Consider the following 14838-nt stretch of genomic DNA (forward strand, 5'->3'; position numbering starts at 1 on the left):
AGCACAGATGAGGTTAATAATAAAAGAGTCTCATGAACTAAGCTGTATGTAAAAACAATTGAAAAATCCCTTTGCTTACATAAAATAGCAGTCTATAAAGGTGGTATATTAGTTCGTTTTCACACTGCTATAAAGACATACCCAAGACTGGGTAATTTATAAAGGAAAGAGGTTTAATTGAATCACAGTTCCACATGGCTGGGGAGGCCACAGGAAACTTATAATCATGGCAGAAGGGGAAGCAGGCACCATCTTCACAAGGTGGCAGAAGAGAGAAGAGCAGGGGGAACTGCCATTTATAAAACCATCAGATCTCACGAGAACTCACTGTCATGAGAACAGCATGGGGGAAACCATCCCCATGATCCACTCACCTCCCACCAGATTCCTCCCTTGACACCCTGGGGGTTACAATTCAAGATGAGATTTAGGTATGGACACAGAGCCAAACCATGTCAGGTGGACATTTTAGATTTTGTTCCATCTACATTTTTTTCAACTTTGTTTTATGGAAACCTTCAAACACACACAAGAAGTAGACAGAATAGCATAACAATCTCTCATGTGCCCATCATCTAGCTTCAACAATTATCAACAATAATCTGCTTTCATTTCTCCCCACAACTTGGTTTTACCATGGGTATATTTTAAAGCAAATTCCAGACACCATGTCATTTCACCTATAAACACTTGAGTGTGGATTTCCATCAGATAAGGATATTATTTTAAAAATATGTTTCCTATGACATTATCAAACCTAACAAAATTAGTGATTTGAGGTGGACCATTAGGCATGGTGGTATCAAAGGAGAGAGGCTAGCCATGAAGTGTTCAATCTTGTATTCATATTCTATTGCTGCTGTAACAAATTACAGCAAATTTAGTGGTTTAAAATAATACACATTTATTTTCTTACAGTTCTGGAGGTTAGAAGTCCAAATCAGTCTTTTTTTTTTTTTCTTTTTTTTGAGATGGAGTCTCGCTCTGTCGCCTAGGCTGGAGTGCAGCGGTGCCATCTCAGCTCACTGCAACCTCCACCCCCGAGGTTCAAGCAATTCTCCTGCCTCAGCCTCCCAAGTAGCTGGGACTACAGGTGTGTGCCGCACATCAGTTAATTTTTGTATTTTTAATAGAGATGGGGTTTCACTATGTTGGCTAGGATGGTCTCAAACTCCTGACCTCAGGTAATCCACCTGCCTCGGCCTCCCAGAGTGCTGGGATTAGAGGCGTGAGCCACCACGCCTGGCCCAAATCAGTCTTAGTGGGCTAAAATTAAAGTGACAGCAGGCCTGCTTCCTTTCTGGAGGCTCTAGGGGAGAATGTGTTTCCTTGCTTTTTCCAGTTGCTAGAAGCCACCACATTCCTTAGCTCATGGTTCCTTCATCTTCAAAGTCAGCAATGGTACATGTCTCTGGCCATTTGTTTTGGGATTTACATTTTCCTTTCTGACTCTCTCTTCTGCCTCTCTCTTCCACTTTTAAGGACCCTTAACATTATATTGGGCCCACTTGAATAATCTAGATTTTTCTCTCTGATTTAACATCAGCTCACTAGCAACCATAATTTCATCCGCAACTTTAATTCTGCTTTGCCATGTAACCTAACACAGTCACAGGTACCAGGGATTAGGACATGAACATTTTTGAGGGGGTGTCTGCCACAGTCCCCTCCTCAATTACTTATCCATAGGTTTGAGGCATATGGTTGGGGGTAGGAGCCAGGAGATGCCAATAATAACAGGACTGGAAAAACCATGAGAGAAGGTATTCAAGTTCTGCATAAGAAACTTCAAGGAAAGTTTTCCAGTGTCACTATCATAAAGAAAAGAGATATGAGATCTTCACAAAAAGGTGCAAGGCAAAAACTCCTTTGCATGACTTGCCAGTCTTGGCTGCATTCAGAATTTGTTTGGAGAAGGAAAAGGCCCTTCCTTTTTCTCTCTAAACAGAGATTCAGTAATGCCAAATGGGCCCTCGTTGATGGGAAAAATCACTATGTAACTTTTAAAAAATTATAGAAATGTAAATCCGTGATGACAACAAGTCTTTGGCCCATCTGATAAGGCGGCTGGTGCCCACTGCTGGTGGCCTTTCCTGGGGCTCAAATAGAGACGAGCCACCAGGATGAGGATAGGGTCCCCAGCATTCCCTCTCTGTGAGTCAGCTTACAAAAGGCCGTGTTGACTTGGATGTGAATCATGCCTATTCCAAACAAGATTCAAAATGCAAGAAAATTATTGTTGAGCAAGGTGTTTTATGACTTTAGCTTACTTCCTCTTTTGAAACATTAGGAAATGTCAAAGTTAGTTTGTTCAGATTTATTAGGGAATGTGTGGAAAAGGGAAAACCTAAAAAACAAAACAAGAACAAAACCACTTGTGGTTGGTTGATGCACAACTGTCTCTTGGGCATCATTTCTAGGCAAAGATTGTCTTTTTGTAAACAAGGATTTATCTCCCAGACTTCCTTGTTTTTGGATAGCTGATTGCCAGACATTGCTGGCACATGCATACTCACACAGTTATCTATACTTGTTCCTTGCTGCTTATTGCTCATGCTAAAACCTCTTGAATGTAAGGTTTTCAAACACTGACATTTCCAAATACGAACACTGGCATTCTCACGTATATACTTTGTGTATTCAGAAGTTGTATTATTAATGTGGTGCAAACCTTGTGTTTAGTTTAATTAAACAGCAATGCTTTGCTATGTTTATTTCTTGGAGGGTGTGTGTGTGTGTGTGTATGTGTGTGTTCCATGCGTGCCTCACATTTCTATTTGCATATGTGCATAAAGCAAGAAAGCAACCAAATAAACAAACGCTGTTCTACTTCCCTACGAAAGTGACTTTTAAAGACGTATTGAATTATATTTTAGTGAATTTGAGTAAAGCATTTAAGTGCAGGGCAAATTAGAGCAAGCAAAACATTCGAGCATACATAACCATTTTATCTTGGCTCGTGGCCCCTTCTTCATCTTCAAAGCCAGCAATGGTGCATGTCTCTGGCCATTTGTTTTTGAGATTTAAATTTACATTAAAACAAATCTAAACTGAAATGTGTTTTAAATTTTAATTTAAAACAAAATTGTGGCCACAGCATGGATTGTGCTTCTATATTTATTTGCTCAGCTTCAAAAGTAAGACTAGTCCAGCCTTTATCCTGGGCAGGCTGTGGTCAACAAGCCACCAATCTCATCAGTGGGGCCAATATCAGAGGACTGGCATGGGGACCTCAGATATCCATCAGGTTCCTCTCTCAGGAACATGGGAGCAGTGATCTTTTGGGGGGCCACATGGACACTGCATCCCCTGCCTTGGGCACTGGATGGTATTATCTTGCTGGAATTCCCTTCCAACTCTGCCAAGAATGTCTTTGAGACAGAGAGACTGATGGGAAGAAAGTGAGCAGGACCAGCTCTAATGAGGTTCAACCGCAGAGGTTTCAGTGTTGGTTGTGCTGTTTGACTTCACTGGGACCCCATCCTCCAATTTCAAGCACTTCTCAGAACTCATGATTATTCCTCAATCTGAAACTTTAGAGAGGTTGGGGGACCACTCCAGACACCTAAGGGTAACAGAAAGGAAGCACCGTGTGCCAGCGCTCTACTGTCATTCGTGGTGAAAAGCTTCCTTCTCTTTCCTATTTTTTGTGGTTGGCAAAATATAAAAGGTCGTTCTACTTATTTCGAAAGGAAAAATAGAATGAGGGAGGGAGGGGGAGGTAAAGGGAGAAAGAGAGAGAGATCAGTTCATTTTTGTTTGGGGAAAACTTTTAGTCTATAACAGCAACAAACAGGTATTGTGGCAGTGGCCTCAGCCCTGCTGAAGGAAATCCAGGCCACATTAAAATCTGGGGAATTTGAAACGGCGGTGTTTTTAGTGGCCTGCAGATTTCCATTGGCAATTTCTTTAAAGCCAAAGGGTTATAATTAAAATAGAAATGGATCCAATTATTTCTGCCTCCTGTCTGAAAGGATGTAGCTGGTAATGAGAATCACATGTCTAAATTTCAGCTCCTTCTATTTCCAAGCAAGTTGCCCCATGAGAGAAATTCTTTCTTTTCAGCAAATCTCAGTAAACCACATTTCTCCCTCCTCCTTAGCTACTGTGGTTTTGCACTGATTTTTACAAGTCCCAGCAATGGAACTCAGTCATAGTAAATGTTCTTATTTCTCTCTCCTTTCTACTCTTTATAAGACATGTCAGGGTGATAAGACTTATTTTTTTTTTTGTTTCAAAGAGACAGAGATTAGAAGAGTGGGAGGGTTTAGTCTTAACCAGAAAAGATTTACCTTATCAGGAATAACAGGCTAGGTAGCTTGGCCATTGCCACTTGGGATATTCTGAGGCTAAGGGAGGGAGGTGAGGAGGTAACTAGGTGATGGGGGTGAGAGGGGTGTGTAAGGTGTTATAGGTGTACAGGGAGGCCAGTCTTGGGAAGAATTTTACCCACTGGGTGAGTGAGGCTCAGATAACATGTGCCTTAGAAATGGCAAAGCCTATACTGGGACAGAATGCCATGGTCACCATGAATAAATATATAATACTGTTGTTCTTATCAGCATTACTGACTATTCATGATAGATTTGGTCTGTGCAGTGCAGATCTATTCAAGTTCCAAAGGACATTCCAAGCCTCCATTCCTTCCACTTGCAGAGCCAGCCCCCAGTGCCAAGATGCTATATACATTCACATACAAGTCTTTGTGTAGACACGTGTTTTCATGTGCTTATTAGTCATTAGACTATCTTTTTTTGTGGTGAAATAGCTACTCAAATCTTTCACCCATTTTAAAATTAAGTTGTTTGACTTTCTATTATTGAATCATAAAAGTTTGTTATGTATTCTAGATACAAACCCTTTATCAGACATGGATCTGCAAATATTTTCTCATTGTCTGTGATTCATCTTTTTTTAAATGGTCTCTTTCGTAGGGCAAATGTTTTTAATTTTGATGAAGCCAATTAATTGCTTATTTTGGTAACATATTGTCTTTTTCATGCCATACTTAAGAACTCTTTACCTAATCCAAGGCCACAAAGATTGTCTACAACGTTTACTCCTAGAAATTTTAGTTTTTACTCTTACTTTTAAGCCTGTGATTCATTTTGGGTTAATTTTTGTACACGTTGTGAGGTAAGGGTCTAAATTGATTTTTCTGCATATGGATATCAAAATGTCCTAGCAATATTTGTTGAGGACTATTATTTCTTAACTGAACTACCTTAGCACCTTTGTGAAAAATCTATGGACCATAAATGTAAGGAAGTATTTATGAACTCTTAATTCTGTCCCATTGCTTTATACATCTACCTTTATGCCAATAGCACATTGTCTTGATTACTGTGGCTTTGTAGTAAGTTTTGAGGTCAAGTAGTTTGAGTCCTCCAACATTGTTCATCTTTTCAAAAATTGTTTTGGCTAATCTAGGTCCTTCGCATTTCATACACATTTAGGATTGGATTGCAAATTTCTATAAGAAATCCCACTGAGATTTTGATGGGGATTCTGTTGAATCTATAGGTCAATTTGGGGAGAGCTGCCATATTAATAATAGTGTGTCTTTCAATTCACAAAAATGGAATATGTCACCATTTATATAGATTTTTAATTTCTCTTGTAATCTTTGTACTTCTAATATACAAGTCTTGTAGTTCTTAGTTAAGTTTATTCCTAGGTATTTTATTATTTTGTATACTATTGTGGACAACATTTTTTAAATTTCATTTTTGGATTGTTCATTGTGCATATGTAGGAAATATGTAGGAAGATTGATATTTTATATATTGATCTTTTATCCTGAAACATTTCCAGACCTAGTACCACTATGTATATGTATATATGCTATATATATGTAAAAAGGTTTTCTACATACTGGATCATACTGTCTGTGAATAAAAACAAAGTTTTACCTCTTCTTTTCCAGTCTGTATACAAATACACTGGATTGCTCTTTCTTGTTTTCTTTTATTGACCAGAACCTCCAGTACTACACTGAATAAGAGTGGTCAGAGCAGATCACCTTTGGTTTTCAGCCTACACGTGTCTTTGAATTGAAAATGTATGTCTTATAGACAAAATATAATTGGATTTGCTTTTTAAATTTAGTCTGAGAATCTGTGATTTTGACTGAAGTATTTATTCCATTCACTTTTAATGTAAGTATTAATATGGTTAGAATTAAATGCGTATTCTGCTATTTGCTTTTCATATACTGTGTGTCTTTTCTGTCCCTCTATTCCTCCTTTACTCCCTTCTTTGTGTTAAGCAAATAATTTTGTATAGTATTTTAACTCCTTGGTTGATTTTTAAACTACAATTTTGAGTTATCATCTTAGCATTTGCTCTAGGAATTACAATATGCATTTTAACATTACCACAACACACTTCAAGCTAAAACTAATTTAATCCAGTAAAATATAGCAACTTTCCTCCAATCCAGCTCAATTTCCCCCCACCCTACTCTCACTTTTGTGCTGTTAGTATCATACGTTACTACATCTATTTATATTTTAAACCCAAAGTACAGTTTTTTTGATATTATACCATTTAAAGAAATAATAGAAGAAAAAATGTATACTCATTAAGTCTTTTATAATTACCCATATGTTAACCATTTTCAGTCTTTTTCATTTCTTCTTGTGGATTCAAGTTATCAACTGGAGTAATTTTCATTCCCATCTTGAAGGATTTTGTTTAGTATTTTTTGTAAGGCAGGTCATTAGCGATATATTATCTCAGTTTTTGTTTATCTGAAAATGTCTTTATTTCACTTTCCTTTTCGAAGGGTAACCTTGCTGAATATAAAATTATTGGCTGACAAATGTTTCAGTGTTTTGAACATGTCTTTCTACTGCTTTCCGGCCTCCACTGTTACTAATGAGGATTTAACCATGATTTGTACTATTGTTCTCTTATGGATGATTAGTTTTCCTCTTGCTGCCTTCAGGATTTTCTCTTTGCTTTTTGATTTCAACAGTTTGATGTGACTAAGTGAAGATCTCTGTAATTTTCCTACTTGGGGTACAGTGGGGTTCCTAGATCTATAGTTAATGTTTTTCCTCTAATTTGGGAGGATTTGAGTACTATTTGTTCAATTTTTATTTTCCCGCCCTTTTCCTCTCCTCTCATTTTGAAACTCCTCTTCCACAGTTGTTATGCTTGATGCTGTCTCATAGGTCTCTGAGACTGCTCATTTTTCTTCAATCTTTTTTCTCTTTGTTCTTCAGATTGGATAACATTCTATCTTTAGTACTGATTCCATATAATCTTTTTTTATTTTGTTACTGCATTTTTCAGCTCTAGAATTTCCATTTGGTTCTTTTTTAAAAATTTTATTTCTTTATTGATATTCCTACTTGAGTCACTTTCATAATATTTTCCTTAAATTATTTAAGCATGATTTCCTTCAATTTTTTTAAACATATTTAAAATAGCAGCTTTGAAGTCTGTCTGTTAAATCAACATCTAAAGCACTCAAAGACCATTTCCATTGATGTCTCTCCTGCCCTCCACCCCACCCCTTAGTATGGATAATACTTTCTTCATTTTTTTTCTATGACTCATAAACTTTTATTGAAAATTTCATATTTTAGATAATATGTCATAAGAACTCTGGATTCATTTTTCCTTTCATCCTCAGAGAGTCTTGGTTGTTGCTACCTTATATTAGTTTATAACTTGCCCGGACTTGATCTGCAGAATCTGTTACCCTTCAGTGTGCATCTGCTGATATCCCTGATCAGTTTTTTTTAAAAAATTCTTATTTGTTGGCTGGGCGTTCTAGCTCATACCTGTTATCCTAGCACTTTGGGAGGCCAAGGCAGGTGGATCACCTGAGGTCAGGAGTTCAAGACCAGCCTGGCCAACATGACGAAACCCCATCTCTACTAAAAATAAAAATACAAAAATTAGCCGGGTGTGGTGGTGGGCACCTATAATCCCAGCTACTCAGGGGGCTGACGCAGGAGAATAGCTTGAACCCGGCAGTGGGGGCTAGGAGGGCGGGCGGAGGTTGCAGTGAGCCAAGATCCCGCCACTTCACTTCAGCCTGGGCGAAAGAGTGAAACTCCATCTCCCAAAAAAAAAAAATTCTTACTTGTTTTTTTGCACAGGTGGAAGGGTTGGCTTCTTATGGGTCACCTTTGTGTCTGCACAGCTTAATGAGCACTCAATAACTGGTCAGAAATTGTGTTCAAATACCATACTTTGCCACTGGTGGATCTGTGATTGAAATGGGAAATGTATTCAAATTTGGGCCAGTTTTCATCTCTGCCTTAGGTGTTACGTTAACACTGGGCCCTCTTGGGTCTCCACTGTGCATGCATACAGGTTCCCAGACAGACAGCGATATGGAATGCTTGTCAAGCTCTCAATGCTGGTTCATTTCCACGACCTTCCTGTTAAATTTCTGGTTAGTCCAATACTGCTCATCCCAACCAGGATTGAAACTTCAGGCTAGGAAATCTGCAAGCTTTTCTCACTTGCCGCTGACTGTGGGTTTCTACTTTTCACTTCAAATTAAGTGAAGGCCTGTGCTGTTCAGGTCAAACAACCATGTTGACTGGTGGAGGCAGTTTCAGCAAGAATGCCATATATTTCCACTGTGTTTACTTGAATCTCCATAGTTTCTTGAGAACATAAATTTCTCAATTTGTTTGCCCCTTGTCAATTTCCAGAGCCCTGAAATAATTGTTTTCGACAATTTTGTCCAGTTTTACAATTGCTTTGCAGGGAGAGGATTTGTTAACCACTTCACTCCTTCATAGCTGGTAGTCCCATCTATATACAGTATACTTCCAAAGAAATGGATTTTATTATTTTAAGCATGACATCTTATTAACTTAGATATGACTGCATACTAATAAGTAAAGCTAAATTTAGAGAAACTGTGGTTCATGATAGTGTGCCTTTGACATTTTATGATCCAAAACAGAAAAGGTTTTTGAAAAGGCATTTTGAGATAATTCTTAAGATTTCAAGCCTTTGATTTGAAAAGTCTATTTATCTGAATAGTAAGAATCTCATATTTTCATAGCAGGAAATTATTTCAAGCATTTAATTTAGCAACAAGCATATGAATGAACTGGAGCCTAAATTAAAGAATTCCAAATTTATTCCTGATCCTGGTTGTTACTGAGGGATAACACAAATATTTCCCTGGTGTCCTGTGAGAGACTGAAGGAATTTTGAGGTCATGATTTATATAATTTGCCATCCTCTTTTAAATGGATTCAGCTGTGATGTCTGTGGCACCAGGAGAATTTAAGTGTCTGCCTGAGAGCCAGGACTCTGTCCATGTCAAGCTCTCAGCCAGACCACTTCCCTCAGATCCTTTCTACTTTTCTCCTTCCTCAGTCCATTCCAATAACCCCTGGTTTTGATGAGGCATAGGACGAGGGGCTGCAAGATCAGGAGCACATCCAGCTCTGGCTTCTGAGGCCACATGGTCACCTGGGGAGACTGAGACATCCAGGATCCTGGAAGCAGAGCAAAGAGCCATCTCTGAAGAGGAGGAAGAAGACATCTGAAGAAGAAGGTTTTTCTTCAAGAACCACCACACACTTGCCTTCGGATGAAATTTGAAGCCATTAAGCTTCCCCTTCTACTTAAAGCTCTCCTTCCCTATTTCTCCTGCATGCTGTGGTTTTTATCACTGACAACATATCGTTCCCTGAGTCTCACTGTCTCCCAAAGAGGAGCTTCAGGTTCATCTTTGTCTCCCCAAGTCTGAAAATAGCAGATAATATGCTTGCAACTTCATCTTGATGGCTTAATTCCTGCTCCTGTCATTTACACTTCACTTCCCTGTTTTGTCTCCTTCATCCTGCCCTGCCCAGCCCTGGGAACTCTGTGTCTCCCATATCACTCCCCTGCTGGGGATCTGAATGTCTCCCTACTGCCTCCCTAAGCCAGTCCAAGTTCCCCTGGCTTCTTGGGCCTTCCAGAATCTGTCCTGGCCTTATCTACCCCCACTTACTTCCCAACTGGGAGGTGTTGCGGCCATGGCAGAGGAAGGGGTAAAAGACCAGTCATTCAGCCTTGTATGACTGTAAAGCAGTGTACCTCTAACAAAAATTTCCTGGCTTAGGAGCGTAAAAATAAGTTTTATACAAAATCAATAATAGAAGCACTCAGATTGAAGCATATTTTTAAAGGTATTAGTGGGAGTGATTCAGAGTCAGCAGACCCAGGGTGTGGACATGAGCTCAGAATGGCTTCTCTGGAGCAAAATCTGTGACTTGATCCTGCAAAGCAAAATCTGCCGGTCCTTTCTCATCACTGTCTCTTTCCTGGTGTGACATGATTATGGTCAGAACTATGTTCTCCAAAAGGATCCACTGAAGTCCTACCCCCAGTACCTCAGAGTGTGACCTTATTTGGATATAGGGTCATTGCAGATGTAATTAGTGAAAATGAGGTCATTAGGGTGGGCCCTAATTTAATATGACTGGTGTCCTTATAAGAAGAGGGAAGAGGCCGGGCTGTGTGGCTCATGCCTGTAATCCCAGCACTTTGCGAGGCCGAGGTGGACAGATCACCTGAGGTCAGGAGTTCGAGACCAGCCCGGCCAACATGGTGAAACCCCATCTCTACTAAAAATACAAAAAAATTAGCTGGGCATGGTGGCAGGTGCCTGTAATCCCAGCTACCCGGGAGGCTGAGGCAGGAGAATTGCTTGAACCTGGGAGGCAGAGGTTGCAGTAAGCTGAGATTGCACCATTACACTCCAGCCTGGGCAACAAGAGTGAAACCCCATCTCAAAAATAAAATAAAAATAAATAAATAAAAAAAGGAAGATGATGTGATGTGAAGACACAGAGAGAGGCCAGTGTGTGAAAATGGAGGCTGAGATTGGAGTTATGCCTCCATAAGCCAAGGAATACCTGGGGCTATCAGAATTTGGGAGAAGCAAGGAAGGATCCACCCCTAAGAACTTTAGGGAGGGTATGCCCTGATCGTACCTTGGTTTTAGACATTTAGTCTTCAGAACTGTGAGAGAATAAGTTTCTGTCATTTCAGCCCAGCGAGTTTGTGGTGCTTTGTTACAGCAGCCCCAGAAAACTGATAAACATGACATGCATATTTTGTTAAAGTCTGTTCACTCTGACTTTGACTTCTATGTATCCAAGATAGCAGTCCTGTGTCTGCTGTCTGGGACAAAAGCCCACCTGCCCTGTCCTTCTCTCCTGGGCTACCAGGTCCTGCCATGTGTGGGTTGAAGCTTTGGGAAGCAGGCACATTTAATAGATTGAATTTCATTTTTCCCACAACTTCTCACCCTCACAGAGGAAAGTATAACTCATGCTCACTGTGAAATCAGGGCTGTTCTTGGGCCCCTGGCGAAGTGCTATCCAGACCTGGCTCTGTGACTCTGAGGAAAACGGCAGGAGTGTGAGGCCAGTGCCCTGGATGCAAAGTGCTATCCTTGGGAGAGGCCAAGCAGGGATGGCTGACCGGTGATGATGGTGGCAAGCGACTCCGTCTCTGGACCCTGTCTTGCCTCCTCCCCACACCATTCAGGGCTCTTGCACAGGCTGTTGCCTCCGCTGGGAACTCTCTAACCCGGCTCCTTCTCCTACTTTGTGCCTCGCCTAAGTGTCACCTTCTTCCTTAAGGGAGCGACGTTGTCTCCCCTCCCCACACGCGTCCTCCCCAGCCCGTTCTTTGCTTGTCTCATAACATTCATTATTATTCCTTACTATTTTACTCACTTGCCCACTTGTGGTGAACTGTCTAACAGTGATGCCAGCTTTATCCCCCATGGGCCCCTACAGTCTAGTTACTCAGCAGCCAGAGGAATCTGTTGAAACCGAAGTCAGCCCATATCACTCTGCTGTTCAGAACCCTCTGAGGCTCCCCAGACCACTAATAGTAAAAGCCCAGGACCTTACCATGCCTACTGGGGCCCTTGGGTCCAGCCCCAGCTATGTCCCTGATGCATCACCTTGTTCATCACACCAATTCCTTAGTGCCACTGAGCAGGCCAGGTGCTCACCTGAAGTGGGGCCTCTGCCAGGGACACTGTCTCCCCAGATACCTGCATGGCCGTCTCTTTCACCTCTTTCAAGTATTAGCTGAAATGTCACCCTCTCAGTGAGCCCACCTTGGCCACCCTATTTTTTTAAAATTAAAGTTTTCATTGTGAGATAACTGTAGATTCACATGCAGTTGTAAGAATGCAGAAAGATACCTAGTACCCTTTACCCAGTTTCCCCCATTGGTAATCTTGTAAACCTATGTACAATGGCACAACCCGGATATTGACATTGATACAGTTAAGACACCAGGTATTTCCACCACCACAAGGATTCTCATGTCTCCAATTTGTAGCCAAACACTTCGCTCCTGCGCCACTCCCTCCGTAAACCCTGGTAACCCATCGCCTCTTCTCCATTTCTATGATTTTGTCATTTCAAAAATGTTACATAAACGGAATCATGTAGTATGCAAACTTTGGGGATTGACTTTTTTCACTCAGAATAAATCCTGGAGATTTATCATGTTGTTGTGTGTATCCATAGTCAGTTTCTTTTTATTGCTGAGTAGTATTTCATGGTATGGATGTACCACAGTTTGTTTAACCATTCTCCAACTGGAAGACAGCTACATTGTTTCTAGTTTGGGGCCATTATAGATAAAGCTGCTATGAAAATTCATGTGTATGCTTTAATCTGAATACAAGTTTCCATTTCTCTGGGATAAATGCCTAAGACAACAATTGCTGGATCACCTATTAGTTGCATAGTTACTTAAAAAAAATTTGTTTTTTAGAGACAGGGTCTCACTGTCACCCAGGCTGGAGTGCAGTGGTGCCATCATAGCTCACTGGAGACACAAACTCCTGAGCTCAAGTGATCCTTTCAACTGAGCCTCCTAAGTAGCTGGGACTACAGGCACATACCACTGTACCTGGCTAATTTTAAAATTTTTTATAGAGACTGAGTCTTGCTTTATTGCCCCGGTTGCTCGAACTCCTGGCTTCAAACAATCCTCCTGCCTCAGACTCCCAAAGCACTGGGATTACAGGTGTGAGCCACTGTACCCAGCCCTATGTATTTACTTTTTAAGGAAGCTGTGGCTATTTTATTTTGAACTAGCCCCTTCCCCAAACATCTGATACCTTTCACCTGCTTGCTTTTTAGAAGCACAGATGCAGACACCAGATATGAAGTCAGATGTCTGACCAGTGTTCGTATATCAGGGGAAAGCTTGCTGGAATCACCAGCGCACACAAAAGCCAACGTGCCCACAAACTGCGTAATGCGGTGATGACCACAAGAGAGAACCTGTGCAGGAATTCCCCAGATGAAGCACTTTGCTAGATTTACAAGAAAATCACATTGAGTTCAAAAGTCAGGTTAGTGCTATCTTTCGTGAAAACTTACCACCTCAGGAAAGTTCTAACTCCAGAAACACTCCTGAGTTGTGAGATGACCAAGCAGAGCTGTGGTCCAAGCAGACCCTCACCTCACCAGCAGTTCCAGGCACCCACCAGTCCCAGGGGAGCAAGACTTTTTGCAAATGAGCAGAAACATTCTAGTTAGAAACATTCAGAGACCCCTAGAGGCGGGAGAATCAAAACAGAACTGTATTTCATGCTGAAAAGTGAAAACCAAATAAACAAAGCTCCCTGCCACAGCAACTGGTCAGCTCAGCTGTATAAGTGAATGGCAAAAACATTCCTGGGCTCTGTGGAAGCCCCTGGAAGAAATCCAGAACCTTATGTACTTAGCCTGATTGGGGGTGGTTGTTATTACCATGAATTTATTTATTTCTTAACATATCAGTTCCTTTCATTTCAAACATTTGCTTCACATTTGTGGTGATTAGGTGAATGCTGGAAGAAATGATTAAATGATATTGTAAAATAATGTTTTGGCCTGACTCAAAATAGAAATATTTATAGTGCTTCCACTAATGCCAGATGATGTCAGCCTGATTATTGTGCCGCTTTTTAAAAAACACGCTAGGCTGAAAAAAAAATTCACAATCTAAAGTGAGCCGAGGCTCTAAGAGGCTTTGTCTCTATAAGCCCTCTTCCTGTCTGCTATTTGGTCCCAGCAGTAAAGCCCATGTGCTTCAATCAGTGTGGTGGATGTCTGGAGCAAGGTGGCTCTGGGTGTTGGGAACTCACATGTCTCATTATCTGAAGAGGAAACCAAAGACTGGAGAGATGGCTTGAATATCACTGAGTGCAGAGGTCTGTGTCCCCTCCTAGCCTTGTGCTGTGGGATTTGAAGGTCACTGTGCTTTCACTCCTGCAACTCCTGTTCCCCACTTTTCTCCCCTGCCTTTTTCTCTCCCCCGTGTTATCCCTCCTTTTCTTTTCCCTTCTCCTCCCACGCTAAGCTGAATCCATTAAACTAACTGAACCAATGAGATCTCGGCCCAGAAGCATCAGCCTCCTTTATAGTGGAGACAGAGGTACAGACTCAGTGCAATATACCGCCATGCTCTGCAGAGAGCCGCGACTCATTCCTGGGCAACTGGTGGAAGGAGAGTGTGTCTGGGCCCAGGGAGTGGCCTATGCCAGGGTGCAGACCTCAGTGTTACTCTCCAACCTGAGCCCAAGCCTGCCCCTGCCCCGACCCACACCATACCAAGTGCCACCCGGACCTGTCCTGGCAGCCCTGGGCTTCCTTCCAGAGCATCATGGGAACTACAGGGAGCAATCACTGTGGTCTCTTTACAGTGTCTTAGTGCAGAAGGTGACGGTCTGAGGAAGTTTCATTGCAGGCTTCAGTACAATCTCTGGGGAAGATTATCAATTTGTGGAAGAAAAGCAGAAGTCATTTCCAGGAAGTCTTCAAAGACTAAACTATAAATGCTTAGTGA

General features: G+C 41.2%; 1 protein-coding gene and 1 long non-coding RNA gene across 3 annotated transcripts in view; one reads left to right on the forward strand and one right to left on the reverse strand.

Moving 5' to 3' along the window:
* The window catches only part of LOC129019109 (uncharacterized), a 93492-nt gene extending 83737 nt beyond the window's left edge, over positions 1-9755 (forward strand). The window contains exon 4 of one of the 2 annotated variants that reach the window (XR_010124166.1): positions 9358-9626. The gene's annotated coding sequence lies outside the window, so the exon portion shown is untranslated. Of the gene's footprint in view, positions 1-9357 lie in introns of both variants that reach the window. The other variant, XM_063653543.1, reaches the window with a different exon arrangement.
* Positions 7348-13457, reverse strand: LOC134738442 (uncharacterized). Its single transcript, XR_010124167.1, has 2 exons — positions 13389-13457; positions 7348-9479 (listed from the first exon to the last, which is right to left on the reverse strand). It is a non-coding gene; the product is annotated as an uncharacterized LOC134738442 (long non-coding RNA).
* Positions 13458-14838: the final 1381 nt, after the last annotated feature.

The sequence above is a fragment of the Pongo pygmaeus genome, chromosome 17, assembly GCF_028885625.2.
Source record: "Pongo pygmaeus isolate AG05252 chromosome 17, NHGRI_mPonPyg2-v2.0_pri, whole genome shotgun sequence".
Taxonomy (NCBI): domain Eukaryota; kingdom Metazoa; phylum Chordata; class Mammalia; order Primates; family Hominidae; genus Pongo; species Pongo pygmaeus.